This window comes from Gossypium hirsutum, chromosome D07 (genome assembly GCF_007990345.1).
Source record: "Gossypium hirsutum isolate 1008001.06 chromosome D07, Gossypium_hirsutum_v2.1, whole genome shotgun sequence".
Classification (NCBI taxonomy): Eukaryota; Viridiplantae; Streptophyta; class Magnoliopsida; order Malvales; family Malvaceae; genus Gossypium; species Gossypium hirsutum.
Window position 1 is genome coordinate 37,737,407 of NC_053443.1, and position 21,935 is coordinate 37,759,341.

Genomic DNA, 21,935 nt, shown 5'->3' on the forward strand with positions numbered 1-21,935 from the left:
ACACAAACCTTGCCTCTCTCGGTTGTGATGGAGCTGGTTGAAGACAAAAGATCTTGCCTTCCTGTATTGACAGCGAAGCAGATCGAAGACACAAACCTTGCCTCTCTCGGTTGTGATGGAGCTGGTTGAAGACAAAAGATCTTGCCTTCCTGCATTGACAGCGAAGCAGGTCGAAGACACAAACCTTGCCTCTCTCGGTTGTGATGGAGCTGGTTGAAGACAAAAGATCTTGCCTTCCTGTATTGACAGCGAAGCAGGTCGAAGACACAAACCTTGCCTCTCTCGGTTGTGATGGAGCTAGTTGAAAACAAAAGATCTTGCCTTCCTGTATTGACAGCGATGCAGGTCGAAGACACAAACCTTGCCTCTCTCGGTTGTGATGGAGCTGGTTCAAAACAAAAGATCTTGCCTTCCTGTATTGACAACGAAGCAGGTCGAAGACACAAACCTTGCCTCTCTCGGTTGTGATGGAGCTGGTTGAAGACAAAAGATCTTGCCTTCCTATATTGACAGCGGAGCAGGTTGAAGACACAAACCTTGCCTTTCTCGGTTGTGATGGAGCTGGTTGAAGATAAAAGATCTTGCCTTCCTACATTGATAGCGAAGCAGGTCGAAGACACAAACCTTGCCTCTCTCGGTTGTGATGGAGTTGGTTGAAGATAAATGATCTTGCCTTCCTGCATTGACAGCGAAGCAGGTCAAAGACACAAACCTTGCCTCTCTCGGTTGTGATAGAGCTGGTTGAAGATAAAAGATCTTGCCTTCCTGCATTGACAGCGAAGCAGGTCGAAGACACAAACCTTGCCTCTCTCGGTTGTGATGGAGCTGGTTGAGGACAATAGATCTTGCCTTCCTGCATTGACAGCGAAGCATGTCGAAAACACAAACCTTGCCTTCTTGTACTAACAATGGAGCAGACTAAAGATAGCAGATCTTGTCTTCCTGTATTTGGCAGCGGAGGAGATCGAAGATAGTAAATCTTATCTTCCTGTATTTGGCAGCGGAGGAGATTGAAGATAGTAGATCTTGTCTTCCTGTATTTGGCAGCAGAGTAGATCGAAGATAGTGAATCTTATCTTCCCATTACAGTGGAGAAGCGGATTTAAGCCATTAGTCTTATCACCTTAAGTAGTAGTGGAGTAGGTTGAAGATTGCAGATTCTGTCAACCTAAGCAGTAGTGGAGCAGATCAAAGATGGTGAATCTTATCTTCCCAATACAGTGGAGAAGCAGATTTAAGCCATTAGTCCTATCACCCTAAACAGTAGTGAAGTAGGTTGAAGATTGCAGATTCTGTCACCCTAAGCAGTAGTGGAGCAGATCGAAGATGGTGAATCTTATCTTCCCAATACAGTGGAGAAGCAGGTTTAAGCCATTAGTCCTATCACCCTAAGCAGTAGTGGGGTAGGTCAAAGACTATAGATTCTGTCCCCCTAAGCAGTAGTGGAGCAGATCAACAATAACGAATCTTACTGCGAATCTCATCCCCCTGAAGTTGCAACAGAGTGGATTGAAGCTACAAGCCGTATCTTTCTGAAGTGCAGTGGAGTGGATCGACGCAACAAGACACAGTGGATTGAAATAAAGCTACTTGAAAAGAAGTGTCAAGAAAAGTCAAGAATCGGCGAGACCGGGCAAAAATTGGTCTTTCTTAGTCTTTGCTCTGTTATCGTTACACGACAACGAGCAAAGAGGGGCAGCTGTACAAGCCCAATTTTTTCATGCCCGGGCCCAACAAATCCTTAACCCAAGACCTACCCAAAACAACTGCCCAATTATAATCCAAACCCAATCAGAAAACCTAGCCCACAAAGCCTAAACAAAAAAAGAAAGAAAAAAACCCTAGGTGCGCCACACCTAGGTCTGTCCCTCTGTCACCGCCGCTCTACCTAGTCGGCCACTTGCACCGTCACAGTCACATCGCCACCGGCTCCACTGACACCTGCAAAATAGCAAACCAAACACGCAACAGCCAAGACAAAATAATAAAAAATGCAAATGAAAAATAGGAAGGGAGAATCGGCTATATAAGCCGAATATGAACTGTAACAGGGGGCTCTTTTCTTTCTTTTGATTTTTCCTTTTGTAATAGAGACCAGATCAAAAAATAAATAAATAAAAAACAAAAAAATCTTAAGGAGATTCTTTTCTTTTTTATTTTCGCATCCTTTCCTTTTTTAGATCTGTTCTTTTTACATTTATACATATGTATACATATATTTATATAAAGAATAGTTTATATTTGCGCAAAATAAAAAAAAAGAATAAAATTTTCACCTTTTTTGAATTTTCCGGCCACCGCGTGCGGTGGTCGGCGTGGCGCCGGAGCTACGGAGGCACGACGATCTCCTTCGCCGGATTCTGGGTTTCTGCCGGAGGAGGGGAAAGGTTTTGAGAGAAAAAAGGGGTGAAGGGTTTTGTTTTTTAAAAAAAATGAGGATTGGAATGGTTTGTTTTAGTTTTTTTTGGCTTAAATATCATTAGCGAAACGACACCGTTTTGGTGAGGGCATCCGCGCGTTGACCCGACCCGACCCGGAGGGTCCGCGCGTTTTGCCTTAGGGGGATATTTGTGCCATAGGTCCCCCCTCCTTTGTGGCGTGTTCGATGAGATCTCCTTCTTATCTTTGATTTTGGCCACGTAATTTTGCTTCTGTTTCGATTTGGTCCTTAGACCATGCGCTTGTATTCCCTAGAACGAACCGTTACAGTGATGTGGGAATATTTCACTATTGGTACCTTCTCTCTTGCGCGTCTTACCATTTAATCCTTTTTTATTTTTATTTCGAGCCCAAAGTTTAATTTCATTTTCAATTTAATCCCATTTTTTGCTGTTTAGGTTATTTTATTTAAAATTACTTGTTTTAATATTATTAATATCATCATACAATATTATTATATTATTATTGATATTATAATCAAATATTTGTACATTATATACTTATATTCTATATGTTGTATCCTATATACGTATTAATGTATTTTGTTATTACATACATATTTTAAAACATATACATATACATATACATATATATATTTTATAATCTATGTATATATGCATGCATTTTTATTATCTTAATATATACATACATATTTTAGGATATATATATAGGCATACATTTATCCCTTCATAATTATTTATGTACATATTTATGTATTTATATACTTCCCTAATATATATATATATTATATTTTATACCTTATATTATATATGTCCTATATATACGTTTTCATTTTCATATATACGTTTGATGTTAATTCATTTATTTATTTACATGCTCATTATTATTATTTACTTAAGTGCTTTAATTTTTATTCGTTTATTTATTGATTTCTTTTTATTATATATTTTCCATCTTATTTATTTATCTTTTCTTATTTTGCTTGTATTATCTTATTTGCATTATCATCATTATTATTATTTTACATTCATTTTTTACTCGGATTTATCCAAAAATGGAAAATTTTAAAATAAAAATAACACTCGATATTTGAGATCTTTGAGAGAATCGAGCCCTAACGTATTGGGTTTCGATTTTCTTTGTTGAATCAAAATAATCGAGATTACTCTTTTAAAAATGATAAAAAGTTTGTTATCGAGAATTCAATATATTGTGTCCTAACGCATTGGATGTGACATGTTATTTTCTCGAAACGAGGATTTTCGAAATAAATGTAATATTCAATGTTTAATATTTTGATAAATTGTGCCCTAACGTATTGGGTTGCGATTTCTTCATTTGATTTAAACAATTGAATATTCTTTTAAACTTTATTACACGAATCTTTTCAAACTCAAGTTTTAAACGATATCGGGAATTAAAAAAGGATCGTGTCCTAACTTACTGGTCGTGATCCCTTTTTTATCCAAGATAGTTAAATGTCTTTTGAACAAGCATTTTCATTCGCGTATCGAGAATTCGAGACATTGTGTCCTAACTTACTGGATATGATTCTCTTTCTCGAATAACGTGAAACATGCCTTTTTCCTGAAAATTTTCAACTTTTTAATACAAGGATCGTATTTTTAAATTCTTCAAAGTTTTTACTCTTCGACACTAAGAATTAAGTAATCAACTAGGTACCAATTTTGGGCGTATCGAAGGTGCTAATCCTTCCTCGTGCATAACCGACTCCCGAACCCGTTTTTCTGAATTTCGTGGACCAAACTTGTTGTTTTAATAAAATCAAACCGTTTATTAAAAATAACCCCTTTTCGAGGTGATCCAATCACACCTCATAAAAAAAAGGATTGGTGGCGACTCCCGTTTCTTTTTTTTAAAACCCAAGTCGACCCCGTTTTTCATCTAAAAAATGGCGTCAACATTTCATATATGATTTATCTACGCGATAGGTATATGTGTTTAAAATTTGATAAATTATGTTAAATATTTTCCAAATTATACCTAAATTAACATTTAACTCCCAAGCTAATGGCTAGTAGTATTAGTTGAAGAACTTAATTGATACGACAATGATACTTTAAGGATTCAACTTTTAACAACTAATTTGAAATCTGAATGCAGTTTGGGACTTATCATGTAAATTTTTTTATATGACGGGTTGTTAAGATAAGAAAAATGAAGGCATTGGGTTCACAAATTATTGGTGGTGTGAAAAAGTCAAGCAGTTAGGTTACTTGGGGAGAATTATTGTTGGATAATTGCGTGAGAACATGAGAAAAAGGTCCTGCCCTAACCAACCACGTAAACTGGCTCTTTTTCTAACTACACTGTCTATGAATTGAAGCAAACCTCATTAATTACCTCTTCTTCTTCTTCTTCTTCTTCTTCTTCTTCTTCTTTTTTGTTTTTTGGAATGAGATGAGGGTAGAAATTTTATGTGGAAGATAAACCAATTAAACTATAAAATTTTGAAATCAAAATAAATTTCTATTACTCTTTTGAGTAAAATTGAATATTAAATAAACCTAGAGCGTTTGGACTGGCCAACGGACGCACTAGCCAATGGGGTTTAAAACCTTTTGACGCTTTCAAATTTTATTAAAAAAATTTTGTTTTAACTCTTTATTTAATTTTCTACTTTTTTTTAACTCTTAAACTTGCATTATTTGCTATATCACTCAAAATAGATAAAAAAAGATAATATTTTTTTAACTTTACTGATGTGGAAGTCCACATGTATGGCACATAAGCAGTTAATTAATTTTTCAAAAATTAAAAAATATTTTATTTAATTTTCAAATAATTTTAATATTTTTTAAAATATTTTTTTGAATTTTCTAAATTTTAAATAAATTATTATTTGCTAACGTGGCATCCACATGGCAATCCACATGTATGCCACGTCAGCAAAGTTAACAAATATTCTTCTATCTATTTTCGAGTGATTTGACAAATAATGCAAACTTAAAAGTTAAAAAGATGAAAAATTAAATGGAGAGCTAAAATAAAATTTTTAGTAAAATTAAAGAACCAAATAACTCAAATATTCTCAAACTTTAGTTCAGTTTATATCATTTTAAATGCATTGACTTATATTTTTTTTAACTCGAGCTTTATAGTCCAATGAAACTTCACAACATCAATTAGTGTTTCTTTTTGTTGGAACATTTTCAAATATATATATAGTGCTCCAATAGTTGCAAATAAAAAGTTGCAAGTAATCAAAAGTTATATCACTTGGTTATTAACCAAAAGTTGTCATTATTTATAATGATGACTTATGTCTCTTAAATTCAAAACTTATGTCACTTGATTATTAACAAATAGTTATAATTATTCAAGTAGATATCTATTAAATAATTATATTTATTGCTAAAGATATGACTATCCATTTGGGAAGTACCTCCTATAAATAGGAGTGAAATTTCATTTTTATAACACACCCAAAAACGTAGAAACAAAGTTTCTTTCTATTCTCTCATCATCTTTTATATTCCTAGATTGTTTTATAAAGAATTTCTACAGTAATTCTTTATAAAATTTGATATCCTTTCTAGGCGCCACTTAGTTCTCAGTGGACTGTTTTCGTCAGTGTAAAATGTAGACAATCATTGGGTTTCATTGCATACTCAATATTCATTTTTCAATAACTCTATACCATAATATAGGTGGGAGTGAATAGAACCTTAAAGAAAGTAGTATTGATACAAGCCTTGAAACCTTCGTTAATTTCTCATGTCACATCCCAAAAATCGAGTTAGTAGAAATTGGGTTAGTGAAACCAAGAGTGGTCATGTCTTGTTTTTAGATTAAGGTTGTGAAAATTTTGTCAAAGTAATTTGATTTAGCTCAGTCCTTAAGTGTTGTGAGTAGTGTGTAAGAGGTTTTGGGTTCGAATCCTTTCCCTTTGAATTTTGTCTAACTTTGGATATTACAGTTATATATTATTTTCACTCAATTGATGATAGAATGGGCTTGCTGGTTTAATGGTAAGGATTCAGCTTACCCTTTAGTCTTGTGTTCAAATCCTTGTGTGTGCAAAAAATGAAAATATTTTTGCAGATCATTGCTGGTGACGCCCATGTAATAGTGTTTGGGCTAAATTCAAATTTTGATAAGCTGATAAGTTGTCAAGAAGTTGGATTTTATTATTATTTTAAATAAAATAATAATACTTAAATTTCCTCAAAAATCTCCCCTAATTTTGTCGTCCGGTTTTTCACTACTTCCTCTTTGTCGTATTTTCTTTGCTCTCCCTAATTTCCACGAACGTTGCCTTTCTTTTGGGTTTTTCTCACCATTTTGTTTTTCTTTTCCTTTGGTATTTCTTATTCTTTAATCCCATAGTTCCACCATTTTGGTTCTTTTCTTCTTGTTGTTGTTCCCTAGTCACTGTTTCATTTGATGTATCATTCCTTAGTTTCCGTGTTGGTCATGCGTAGGTAAAGAGTTCCGATGTGGTAAACGAAGTTCTTTGTTAGTATCATTCGTTCATTGCGTGAATACCGTGAGACGAATGCTCCTCCAGTAAATTAGTTTCTGTTAGAAGTCGTAGTTTCTTTAAAGGTTCTGAAAGTGTGCTATTGCGTCGAGGTTTAGAAATGACCAGGTGTATGACTTTATCTCGTAGAAAGAGTGAATGGTAAAAAGCCAAAAAAACCCACTATCGACGTCAAGCGGTCGTGTGCCAGGCCGGTGGGCCACACGAGCTAGGTTATTTGGGTCGTGTAGGCCACACAGGCATGTGCTAGACCATTTGGCAGGCGGTGTGGACCACACAGGCTAGCCAGTTGGGTGGTGTGGGCCACACAGGTGTGTGGGCCCATTTTCTAATTTTTTTCCTTAAGGTCGTAAACGAACTGTGATTTGAGGTTAACCACTTCGCAGGGTTTGTAATGTGATACATATGACTTTTAAATGTGAAATCTAATATTCTATATCTCTATGTACTATTTTTGAAATTATGATGCATGACCTGATGTGTGAGCTTGTTGAGTTTTGTAATGGCATGTTTTCGTTCTTGTATGTTCGTATATGAGCATGTGAAATCTGATTATGTTATTCTGATTATTTCTTAAACTATTATATGACTATGTATGTGACATTATGGTGAAATTGTTTTGCTTTTGTTGATATTTGATACATTTGTTCTGCAAAGCATGGAACTCCATGCCTTTTTATTTCTGTGAATTGTAGAGCTGCATGTTTTACATGTTTTTCATTTAGATTCTGTATATGCATATCATGTCACACTGCATAGGGATGAGATGATATGGTAAGGAGAAAGTTCTGGTAGTTTAATGATCTGCACTATCTGGTGGTTTAACCACATATATGTCCTGGCAGCTTGGCTACAAATATAGTGGCTTGACCACATATATATGATCTGGTAGTTTAATTGCATCTCTAGTGGCTTTAACCATAATTTTTCTATTGGTGTGATTTGGGATGGACGAGTTCTAGGGAACTCTAATTGATGTGTAATAGAGTTGGGTAGGATGCTTTCTGAATAAAAATTTGCATTATGTTTTCTGGAAATACTACATTGACATTTCATGCATGCTCAATTTTGTTCATTTGAACTTGATAGAATTCTTTGTGTTACTCTAAACTGTTTGATATGTTATTTGTGGTTCTATCTGAGATAAGTTAGACACTAAACTTTATAACTCACCCATTTTTCTTTAATCCTCTTAAGTAATCAGCAATCTTAGGATCAGACGGCGTGCGGGAGCTCGGATTGGTTTTTCAATAATTTAAGTATGATGGTTCATTTTTTTTAACTATTCTGGACTTTCTGGACTTTTTGTGTTTGTAAATATGTTTTAGACTTTGTTTTTGGTTTTTGTTTTGTTCTTCGATTTTTGATATATTTAACACAAAACTAAAAAATCATACAAGTTAACAAATTGAAAATTCGATTTTCAACTCAAACTCCGAAATTTTTTTTGCTTCTAAACTAAGAAAATGATTAAGTGATTTTACTATAAACTAAGTGTCTTCGAGTATGATATTTTTCTAAAGAGTGCACGAATTGTTTAACTAAAAGTTATTATTTCCTGACCATTTGTTTTCTAAATATTTGTTCTCCAAAATAAGATATGTTATGGGAACAAAAGGTTAAAGTTTTAAATTTATCAATGTCACATTCACACTCGGGTCATAACTTCTAGGCTGGGTTTGGGTATTACATCTCATAAGTTCATTTTATCCTCACACTCAAATAATTTTAAGGTTCAATTTTTGCAATTTATGAGAAATTAATGAATGTGTGTTTGTTCACTGTGCATTCACATGCCACTACAAGCATGGTACTATGAGGATGGTTATCAACCATTGGACAACATTGAGGTCAACGATCTTGTTAAATTTTTATTTATAAGATATATTTATCGTAAGTAAAGGTATGTCTTATTTATCGTTTTACTCTTATTGCATGAATTAGATTTCAATTGTAATGTGTTTATTGAATTGTATTATGCAAAAGATGTGGGTGTCTTATGAATCAATTACTTGACAAAAATCAAAAGCTAGTTCATTGTATGCATGACATTTTAATATGCATGATTATGATTGGTATAGAATTATATATTATATAATATATATATCATGAATGAATAAAAAAGGAAAAAAAGAAGATAGATGGATGGATGGAATAAAAATGTATGGTTGGGAAACGATCTATTAATGGATCGAAACAATTTTTTTTAAATGGTAATGACATGGTTCAAACATTAGTTGAACAGGCTTCTATCCGATAAAAGCATTATGACCATTTAGGAAAACCTTCTTAAGCCAAAAGGTTGTATTATTGAATCCAACAGTTACTTTCAAAAGGTTTGGTTGAAATGATCTCTTGAAACGAAAAAGTGCTACTTGAAAAGTGATGTTATTTTAAGGAGTCACTTATGCACCCTATCAGTGCATTATAAATAAACAATAAGTTTGGAAAATTGAAATTTAATTCATTCCATCCAATTTGTGAGTAAAATTTTTAGTAACAAAATAAACATTTTTTATTCTATGTTATAAAGTTTGTACCAGAAATGATTTTGACAATAAATGAAATAAGTCATGCAATTTGCATGGTTAATTTTTCTTGTCAAGTAGAATAGTGGAAACCATTGGCTTATATAAAGATAATTATTCTAGTATGAAATCTTTTAGTGAGAATGTGAATGCGAATGTGAATGTGAATGTGAATATGATAATCAAATATTTAAAATCGAGATCATACTGTGCATATTTATGATGATGCACATGGTTTCTATATAGCTTAAATTTTATCTATAAACTCATGATTCTAAAAAGTTTTGAGATGTAAATTTTAAAATTTACTTTGGAAGTCATGAATCAAAGATCTTGTGAATATGAAAATATAGCAATATGAATGCTATTTGACCCTTATAGGTGATGTACATGATTTTGATCATAGTCAAAAAATAATAATTAATGATGTCCATGATGAAGGGTGAATAAATGTGTGATTTTATAGTCACTTGATTAAAAAATTAATGGTCATTTAATATAACTATATATGATACACACTTGTATATATGTTGTGTGTTGAGAAAAATAATGTTATTTGACTATGAATGTAAAAAAAAGTTTTAAAGTCATGTACTGAATTTGAAAAGAAGCTATAACAAATAACAAATATGTTGTCTAGTTTCACCAAGAGATTTGAGACCTCTTTACAACAACTTACTCAGTGAAAAAGACATGATGTATGGTTTCATATATTTGGTGATTATGAAATTAGTTTCTTGGATATCAAGAAATAAATAAAAGTGTCAAATATGAAATTCTCATAATAAGAAAAAATAAAGTGATCACTATAATTTGACAATAGTATAAAGGATATCCTTGATAGCATTCTTTTGCAAAAGAATGTGTAATTGAACATGGTAGGGATGTTGGTCTTGTGAATTTCAATACACAAATAAATATAAATTTTCACCATGTGGTATAGATAATTAACATAGCCATGCTGAAAATTTAGAAATTTAAGAAAGAGGTACAAGCCTATAATATTTGAGCCACCCATGATGGAAACTCAACTCAACGCTTGGTATAACATCCAGTCTTAAGTTCAATGAGACAAAGTACATCATCAACATGTGATTGCTAACATTATAAAATAAAATATATTATATCATCCCAAAGGAAAAAGTGCTAGGTAACCATAATGATAAGGAAAGGATGAGAAAATTGTACTCTTAATAGACCCATAATATAAATATGTTATAGTGTTATATTTGCGAGAAAACTCTTAATAGGATCTACCCATTTGAGTGGAAGTGTGGTCACTTTTATGAGCTCAAGGACTTAACTCTGACATCACTCATGAAAAGAGGTTACAGACACATGGTCATAATAATGTCCCTAGATACTATACATTGACTAGTGTTGAAATCATTATGTGAGATGTGCTTGGTTGATCAAATGGAATAGCTGGTTCAAAGCATAGTATACCATGAAATTTTGATTAACTTTAACATGTTTTGACTAAGTGAAAGTTCAATTATGAAACACTTTCATATATGCAATTGATTTTCAATATTATCAAAATCTAGAAGATTTTATAATTGGGGGATATTGTTGGAACATTTTCAAAATATATACAGTGTTCCAATAGTTGCAAATGAAAAGTTATAAGTAACCAAAAGTTATGTCACTTGGTTATTAACCAAAAGTTTTCACTATTTATAATGATGAGTTATGTCTCTTAAATTCAAAAGTTATGTCACTTGATTATTAACAAATAGTCATAATTATTCAAGTAGATATCCTTTGAATAATTATTCATTTGGGTAGCTATGTCTCTATGAAGAGACATGATGCCTCCTATAAATAGAAGTGAAATTTTATTTGTATGACACACCTGAAAACATAGAAACAAAGTTTCTTTCTATTCTTCCGCCAACTTTTATATTCCTAGATTGTTCTATAAAGAATTTTTGCAGTAATCCTTTATAGAAATCGATATCATTGCTATGCTTTGTTCAGTGTTCAGTGGACTATTTTCGTCAATGTAAAATGTAGGCAGTCATTGGACTTCATTGTATCCTCAAGGTTTATTTGCTAGTAACATTTTTGCACACCATAATATAAGTAGGGGCGAATAGAACATTAAAAAAGTGACATTGATACTCGCCTTGAAGATTTCATTAATTTCTCATAAATTCATTTTATCCACACACTCCAACACTTTTTACAATTATGCTCACCTATTACTTTTTCTTTATTTTTATTTCGTACTACATGTTTACTTTTGTTCTTCTCATATGCTAGTCTATATGTGCTACTTGTTTATCTTTTTTATTTGAAAGTTTTGAATAACTTTATAATTAATATATTTTTTATAAAATCTTAGTACATATATTTGTTTTTATATTAAAAGTTTTTAACTTATTTTCTATTTTAGTTTTCAATTATTTCAAGTTAAAAGTTTTGATATTTTACTTAATATAATAAATAAATTTACATATTTATATATATTAATTAATCAAAATATTTAAATATATATAATAAAGTACCCATATTTTAGTTTTTTAAACATTTTTAATTATTTATTATACTTCCAAATATGTTATAAGTTCTACTACATACAAATATTATTGTCTTTAATGATCATTTTCTATTCTCGTTATAATTCACCTCATCATTGCTGTCGCATTTGAATCTGAACACATATCTCATTGCCACAGTCAATCTCACACAATCTCACCACTACCACTATTTATAATCTCATCAAAGTCAATGTAACACCCTGTTTTGGTGAGTTCTGAATTTAGCGAGAAAACTGAAAGTAATTTGAGCGGCATAGTACTATTCGCCCAATTGATGCTTTTGGCATATAGGTTGGGCACATCGTTGACGTTATAGTATTATGTAAAGGTAGTTTTATAAATGTGGTGAGTTGTAGAGAAGAAAAGATTGGTAAAATTGATGATGATTTTTGGGTGAATTGGGTTATCACCAAAGGTATTGTTCACCAGTTTATTAGGTTATCAAGTTAGTTACGTACTAACGAGGTAGTTAGGATTGAATGAAGGATTGGACCAAAAATATAAAAATATTGAATTTTCATTTACAGTTGTAAACCATTTTATTAAGGCAATCTTGAAAATTTAAGACACGTGTTAAGTTTCAATAAGGGTTTAGGGTATTTATATAGAAGCTCAGGTTGGAAAAGAGAGAGTTTTTCTTCTTCCTTCCTCAAAAAATATTGTTACATGAATCTTAAAGAAATTACAATATTTCTTTCTTCATCAAGCTAGAGATGTAGATCTGGGTCTCTGTCAATAGTTGCTCCATAACAAGGTATGTTTTATGGCTTTACATGTTATGCTATGAAAGATTAGGACCGTAAGGTTCTAAATAGTAAGATAAGGAAGTAAGTCCTTATATGAAAGATTATTTGGGTTTGTGTTTATGGGAAAAGGGCTAAGAATGGGTTTTGATGGTGCTTTTCCATTTCTTAAGCAGTGGTAGTTGTAACATCCCAAATTTTGGGCCTAGAAGAAATAGGTTTTGAACAAGGGAACAGTTAGGAGACTGCACATAAATATTTAGTTATGCAAGGAAGTGACACAAATTGCTTGTTTGCTTTAATGGCTAAGTGATTTAGGTGTGTATGAGAGTGTTTGAGAAGCCTGGGTTCAAGTTTTAGTTTTGCAGAATTTTTAGTTTTGCTCTTAAATGAATCTGGACACTGGCATATAGGCCTTATAAATAATAGTGCTTGTTTATGACATAAAAATAGCTTGTGGTCTAGTGGCAAGGTGGCGTGTTGTGTAACTATGAGGTCTGATGTTCAAGTCCTGGGTTGCACAATGGAGTAATTATTTTGCTGCTTGAGCTAGGTAGGTGGTGGAGTTGGACTAGAATACTGCTAAAAGGAGTTTGAACTGGTCATAGAGAGAATTAAGAAGGGATATTTGGAGAGATTTAAGGGGAGAATATTGGGATTTAGGGAGAATATTGGGATTTAGGGAGCTATATATCATCCATCTCATTTGTTCCTTGTTCTCGATGGGAGATCGGCGAGGTTTTCAAGGTTTTTGTCGCTTTCTCCAACCTGCATTGCTACTATTCCCAACTGGTGGTGGCCACACTGCTGTAGTTCTTTACATTTGCTTTTACCTTAACTTAATTTATATGTTGGGTTTTGTTTTTATGTTATAAGGCCTTTAAGTTGAATTTAATTTCTAATTGGGCTTTGCTTACTTATTTTAAACTGCTAGTTAGGAGAAGATGAATTTTTTAAAAAAATAATTACTGTTTCCAAAGACATGAGTTTTAACAATAGAATTTAAAAAGCTTCTGCGATTTTAGACCAACGTATTAAAACAATATCAGATAACAAGGCAAACATTTTGACTAGTGATTTGTTTATTGGGTTTTTTACAAACTTAGAATCAAATTTTTACCGATGAGTTCAATTTTCGAAAGACACTCCAATGTGACACGCCAGATCCAACCATAATGTCTAGGCCGAGTTTGGGGTGTTACAGTAGTTGCAGTTTCTTATTGGATCTAGAGTTCAAGCTACTATTTGTGGATGTCAGGTGAGTCTTTAAGCTGACTTTTGCATGAACTAATTCTGTAGAAGCTGATTAAATAATGAAACCGAAGCTAGAAAAGTATAGTATGATGGTAATATAACTATATGAGTGATTTTTGAAATCGAATGCATATTATGATATGGAATCTGAGAAGTTTAGGTTCAAACATACGTGTCTCAAATGTGTGTCATGGGGTATGATCTGTTTGAAGATGGGTGTGATTTGTGCTAGTGCATGAATGGTCTGTGAAGTAAGTCTATGTTTGTTGTTTAAAGGGATCCGTCGGGACTTTAAACATGACCTCTGAAAGGAAAAGTCCATGGCCATGACACCATATTGTGTAAGACCATAGCTAGGCTATGGCATTATAGAAATGAATTAAAAGAAGGTTATTACCCAATGGGGTTCTCTGCGTGCCTCATGACGATGATGGACAAATCTCACATAACGTCAGTTTAGGCAAATTCATATTGCAAACACGTCAAGAAAGAAAGCCTGTGTAGTGTAATATGAAAGAAAGCCTGTGTGGCGTAATATGAAAGAAAGCTTGTGTGGTGTAATATGAAAGAAAGCCTGTGAGGCATAATATGAAAGAAAGCCTATGTGGCGTAATATGGAAGAAAGCCTATGTGGCTTAACATGAAAGAGAGCCTATATGGAAAAATATGGAAGGAATGCCTTTGTGGCAAGCTCTGTAAGGAACGCATTTGTGGCACACTCTTAAGATTCACCTTCGTGGCGAACCCTGAATGGATCGCCTTAGTGGTGTGTTCTATTTGATTGTTGGTAAAGTGTATTTTGCTATATCAAAATGGCGTGGATTGTTAGGAAATTTTGTTAAGTTACAAATCTTAAATTATAATATGCTTGTAAATGTTTTGTAATTGCGAGTAACACCTGATTGCTTGGGTCTGGCAATCGGACCAAGTAAGGGGTGTTACAAAGCTATTAATAAATCATGCTATAGATTAAAAGTGCAAGGTCCCTAATGAAAGAATATAAAATCATATTTTGATTTGATGCTAAATATAAAAAAATACGAGTATTTTGGATCTTAGGGCTTATAAGGACTAAAATGAATAACATACAAATTATGTAAATTGTTGTGTTTTTCTTATGATTGGGTGAAAAGTAATATTTTTTCTATAATCGAATTATCATACGTAGCTAAAAACGGCATTGAAACGTTGCGAGATAAAGGAAATGTGAAGGTCGTAGACGAGTAGCCTATCTCGATTTATGTTTTCATGACTTAAAATTAATTATGTATATGGTTCGTTAAATATAGCTTAATAAAGGTAACAAAAATACCTGTCTCGTGATTTGGTAATTTTTCATATTATGGTTAAATTGAGGATATGTGATGTGTAAATGGTGTGTGAAAACATAGTTTTCATAGACAGATGATAATGAAAATGTAAGTATCATGAATATATTATGCATTGAATGAGTGACATGTGAACATGTATGTCAAATGAATGTGGTAATTGATATGTGAATGATGAGAATTCTCATGTTAGTTGTACATGAAATGTGAAAGCATGATAATGTTGAGTAATGATATGTAACGATATGCAAATGGTTTGATTGATATGAACTTGCTATTCAAAGGCTTATAATAAATAAATCATGTATGCTTTGAAACATTGAATATCCTATTAATGGTCTCAAATAGAGTCGGGTATAGTTGGCATGCCAAAAGATTAGAGTATGGGGTTTACTTTGGTGTGGAGCACATATACTTCACACATACCAATGAGGTTCTAAGCACATTTACATATATTACTTTGATTTATACCGATGAGGCTTGGAGCGAAATATACTTCGAATTTACCGATGGTGCACTAAGTGCTAGTTATATTGGTGTGCTGGTTGGATGAACTATGTATCTATCTTGAGTCCATGTCTAGTTAATAGGGATTATGAAATGTGTAAATTGTTTAATTTCATTGAATATTGAAGGGATGTTGAATGTGAAAATTGTATATCAATACTACAACATTGAAATATAGCATGTGAAAGACCATACAATACTATCACTACGAGTTCTGAAGGCCAATACAAATATAAACAAATCAAAGGATTCGAGTGTGAAATGAGAAAATAAAATTTTTCATATGATATGCTTTAATTCATATGTAAATGAGATGGCATTATAGTTGAATTCAAATGTTGATATGTGACATGAAAATAAGCATGAGACAATAAATGAAAATATGGTTTAAGTTATTGTTGAATTTCATATCAAATGTACATGTTTATCTTAGTTATAATTGATTATTTGTTTCAAATCTTGTTAGCACCACTGAACTTTATTGCTCAACATACGATTTATTTATTTTCGTCTGCATGAAATGTTAGATCTCGAGGACTCGAGAAGTACAGCAACATCTAGGAGTCAATTCTCAGCTCAACAAATTTTGTATAACTTTTGATATGTTTTTAGCAAAGTGGAATGTACATAGTTTCATAATTAGTCTTTGAACTTATTTTGATGTTTTGGGTACTTATCAAATTAAGAGCTTGTATATGTAGGGTGTTGTGAATATGCGTTCTTAACTTGTCATGTTTATACATGTTTGAAATATTGCTTGCATGTTAAGTAGATGGATTTGATACATGAATTTAGTAATGGTGTGTACATGGTTGTGAACATATGGTTTAAGGTGTTAAATAAGCTTGAAATGGTGTTTAGAACTTGTTAAATGAGTCCTATAATGTTTGGATATTATTTGGTATTGTTTTAGTTCAAAATAAGAGAGTTTTTTGGTCGTTTCTGGGTAATGGCAAACTTATACCGGTACAAGTTAGTAGCAAAAGCAGTAGTAGGGATTTCTATCGACACAAGCATACCAGAATAGGGTCCCCCTTTTCTGACTTGTTTTGACCCTCGGAGACTCGAACTTGGTCCTGATCATCCCCGCACACCTAAAACCCAATTAAAAATTATTTTAAAGTGTTTTAAATTACTTTTAAATGTTTATAAGTCATATGAATGTTTTATTTATTATGTTATTTGATTGATGCTTGTGTTGATTATTTAAGAAAAGCTAGTTTGATTTGCTTCGACAACGAATGTGGTGTCTCATATTCTGACTTGACAATCAGGTCGAGTGTGGGGTCTTACAAAAATAGTTTAAAATATGTGAAGTTTTCTATTCAAATTTTTTCAGGAAATGATGGGATTTTTTAATATTTTAAAACCATATTTTTATATAAAAATATATTATAGGGATTTCTTTTCAGGTTTATTTGAAAATTTTTGAAAATTTTATTGATTATTTGAATTATTAATTATTTTAGGTGTATTGTCACATTATTTTTATACCTACAATTTTTTGAAAAATCTTATAAATGCATAAAATTTAAATTTATTGTATAAATTTTTTAGCAATAAAATTTAAAATTGGTATCTAGTGATCCATATAATTCTATTTAATTTGGGAATTAACGACAACAACCTTAGTTAAATAAAATTATATATTGCCCTTAATATCACATAAGGATTATAGACATTTGATATTTTGCATAATGAACTTAGTAATGAACTTGAATTAGATTAATATCTAGCTAGCAGTTAATATAAATTTATTTAATGAAGGACTAGTCAACAGCATCTTTAGTTAAATAAAATTACTAAGGTTAAAAATCACAAACAAAAGCATTGATTTTAATACAAAGAAAAAATTATTATGTCTTTTCATAATTACCCATAGGACTTATGAAAATGTATTTAATAATTTTATCATGTGGGTAGAATTTTGTCTTAGAAACAACATAATAATTATATCATAAAGTGGATCTAATTGAATTAAAAATTTTCCCCACAAATAATTTTTATGTCACTATATTCATTAATTACATAATTTGCATTGATAAATTATAATTTATGTTTGCCTCAAATTTTTGTTAAGCATGTGTTTTCATTTATTTTTCAGTTTTACAACTTGTGAATATGTTTGATAATAGAGTAGATATCCTTAAACTAACCAGTGAGAATTTCTAGTTATGTAAGGAAAATGTTTTCCTTCATACGGGGTGCTTAGATATTGACCATGCCATAAGGAAAGATGAGCGCCATACATAACTGAAACAACACTTAGGCTAATCTTACTTTCTATAAAAATAGGAGTGGTCTAACCACTTAAGTAGCATGCTCATAAAGAGAAAGATTTGTATTGATGTTCATGGCTTAATTGAGCAACAAGAGAATGTCCAAGAATTACTAACGGTTATTGAAAAATAGTTCAAGACTTCTCAAAAGTCATTAGCCAACACCCTAATCATGAAATTCACATCAATGAAGCTCACTAATGTGAGAGGCGTGCATGACCATATCAACAAGCTGAGGGATTTAGCGGCTCAACTAAAAGCTCTTGAAGTTGAAGTTTTTGAATCTTTCCTGGTGCACTTCATATTGAACATTCTTCCACCTCAGTACGGGTCATTTAAGATTTCTTACAACACACATAAGGATAAATGGTCCATCAATGATATTTTGGCCATGTTTGATTAGGAAAATGCTCGACTAATACTATAAATAGGAGAGAGTGCACTAATGGCTACTTAAGGAAAAAATGACTCAAGCCAATCAAAAAGGGAAGGCTAAAATGCATCCCCAAGCTGACATAAAGAAAGAGTCTAAGTGCTTCTTTTGTAAAAAGAGGTGACACTTAAAGAAGGACTGTGTCAAGCATAAGAAGTGACTTGAAAAGAAAGGTAAATCAATCTCACTTGTCTGTTTTGAGTCAAATATGGTTTATGTAAGTTATAACACATGGTGAATTGATTCTAGTTCTATAATCCATGTCTCAAATTCCTTACAGATATTAAGAAACCTAAGGGAACTAGTGGGAGTTGAGTGATACATCTATTCAGATAATAAGATGCAGCTGCATGTGGAAGAAATTGAAACCTATGAATTAATACTTAGAAGTGGTTTTTTTTCATTATTTGAGTAATAAGAACTTTTTGGAAATAGTGTTTTATGCAATGCTCTTTACTCACTAAATTTACAAAATAATGCCACTCATAATATTATGCACATTCAATGCGATACCAAACGTTGTGTTATAAATAAAGCTTCATTTATTTTATGGTATCGAAGATTAATACACATCTCCATTGAAAGAATTAAGAGATTAGTAAATGATATGGTACTCAGTACTTTAGATTTTACTGATTTCGATACTTGTATAGACTACATCAAGGGCAAGCAAACTAACAAGTCAAAGATAGGTGCTAAGAGGACTTTGACCATATTGGAAATCATTCGTTCTAATATTTGTTTCCCAAATATGAATGCTTAAGGTAAAAAATACTTCATCACCTTCATAGATGATTACTCACGATACATGTATCTCTATATGCTTCATCACAAAAATGAAGCATTAGAAGCCTTTAAGGCTTTTAAGGTTGAATTAGAGAAACAATGTAGTAAGCAAGTCAAGATTCTGAGAATTGATTTAGTTGGTGAGTATTATGGTAGATACATTGAGGATGGACAAGTGCCTTATCCATTCGCAAAGTTTCTTCAAGAAAACGTTATAGTTGCTCAATATGCCATCTCAAGCTCTCCTGATCAAAATGGTGTTGCAGAAAGAAGAAATTGAACTTTAATGGACATGGTGCGAAGTATGCTTAGTAGCTCTAACCTGCCTAAATTCTTATGATTTGAAGCTCTAAAACGACTGTGTATATATTAAACTGAGTTCAAACAAATATTGTCCTAAAGACACCTTTTAAGTTATTCAAAGGTTGGAAACTGAAATTGCTACATATACGCATATGAGTACACTCATCCAAAATAAGAATTTATAATGCTAACTTGAGCTTTGATATCTTGTCTATGCATTAATAAGAGAAGTAAAACTGGTGAGAAAGTTAAAGAAAGTGAGAGAGAACATAGGCTTTAATAAACTAGGCTACTAACAGAAGCAACTAATTACAAACAAACAATTACAACTTGCTAACCAACTATAACAATGTAACTATTTAGTTAACAAACTCTTAGCTTCAATAAAATTACAAATCTACATAACTACAGACATATTTTAAAGAATGAACTTAGAAATGTGGGATGGTTAACCCAGTTTGTTAATGTTGTTACTTAGCATGTACCCATTCTATAAGTATAAAGTTAAATTCCATAATTTATAATTTTTTTAGTTATTCATCCATAATGTATAAATCAGTCAAAATTCAATTTAATTATACATTTGAAAAGTTTAAAAATATATGAATTTTAAATTCATAAATATTTATACAAATTTGAAGTCATCCACTACATTATCATCTAACAAATTTTGAATTACAGTTATAAAAGTTTTGTAATAACCCAAATTTGCCCAGCCCAAATCAGAAATAAATAAACAAAAAATATAAAAAATAAAAATAAAAACAAAAATAAAAACAAAATTATTAAAAGTCCATCAGTCCATAGTTACAAACCCAAGTTATAGAGGCCCAATTTCAAAACACCCAAAATTTAAACCCAGACCCGAAATAGACCTTAAACTCGACATAAACAGATCCCCAAACCCATCAACTGAACCTAAATGGATCCTAACTTGGACCCAATTGGCTAAACCCGGATCACCAGGTCCAAAATGCAACCGAATACCCCTAGCCCAAAACCAAAACAAATAGAAACCCTAAGGTTTCGGAAATGGCACGAGCGCTGCAACAATGACCTCTAGCACCGTTCTCCCCAGCCACGCACACCTCCATACGTGCCACGTCTGTGCCTCCGTACATGCCACGTCCCTCGTCGTACGTCGTACTTGCAAATAGAGCCAAACAACGCAGGAGAAAGGAGAAAAATTGTATTTCATATTTTGATGTTTTTTTATCTTTATTTTTTCCAGCCTATAAAACAAAAGGCTAAACCTTTGTAATTCTTTTACATACACGCATTCAGAATACAAAGAAAAAATATTGAAATGTGATTTTCTGGGTTACTTTCATTTTTTTTCTTTTGCAGATTGCTTCTCGATTCCCATTTTTTTCTTTTTTTTCTTTCTTCGCTTTCACATTGGTTAATATTTTCTTAAGGAAAGAAACAGTAAAAGAAAGGGGAAAACGTACCAGATGACGGATTCCTGGCCTTCTCCGTCGTCATCGGAGTATGGGCTGGGATGAGGAAACGTTCGTATTTTAGTTTGCTTTTTTATATTTTTAAAACCATTATATACCAATATTTTGAATCTATTGTATATCATTTAATTTTGTTTTCTTGTTATTATTATTCTATTTTCATTTGAAACTTTGGTTTTAAAATTTATAGATTATTATTTTCAATATCAAAACATTTTCTTCATATTTTATTTTGCTTTCAAAGTTTTTTGAATAAATCTGTTATTATTTTTTTGCATTATTTTTACTATTGGCTTAATATTATTTTCAAACCTATTAATAGTATGATTTCTAAGATACGATACACTATTCTTTTAAAATTATTATCAATATTTTTTAAATTTACAATTTTTTTAAATTTTTTTATATATACTTTTTTTTTTCAATTTGATACATTATTATTTATTTTATCACACTTAATATATTTTAAGAATTTGATATGTTACTTTATATTTCTCAATAATGTATTTTAGAATATGGTTCCAAATTTTATTTTCACCATGATATCTCGTGATTATTATATTTATATGTATAATTTATATGGAATTGTTTTAGTGTATACAAATAAATATAAAGTATAATAGATTTCAACTTATAAAATTTTATACGCTTTTCATACATAAGTATCTTATTTCTCAAAGAAAGTTATTTATTTTGCTTGCTTTAGTTTAATTATTTATTATTAAATTATTTCTAAATATCTTTTTTCAAAAATATCTTTATGAGATTGATTATTGATTTATTAGATACTTAATTATTAGTGTTGATGTATTATATGTTTGGTTGCTGCATATTGTAAACTTGGTTTATTATTCATCACCTACTTTA

At 31.7% G+C, this 21,935-nt stretch overlaps 1 long non-coding RNA gene across 1 annotated transcript; it reads right to left on the minus strand.

Moving 5' to 3' along the window:
• Nucleotides 1–20,375: 20,375 nt before the first annotated feature.
• LOC121219072 (uncharacterized) lies at nucleotides 20,376–21,176 on the minus strand. Its single transcript, XR_005915662.1, has 2 exons — nucleotides 21,060–21,176; nucleotides 20,376–20,840 (listed from the first exon to the last, which is right to left on the minus strand). It is a non-coding gene; the product is annotated as an uncharacterized lncRNA (long non-coding RNA).
• Nucleotides 21,177–21,935: the final 759 nt, after the last annotated feature.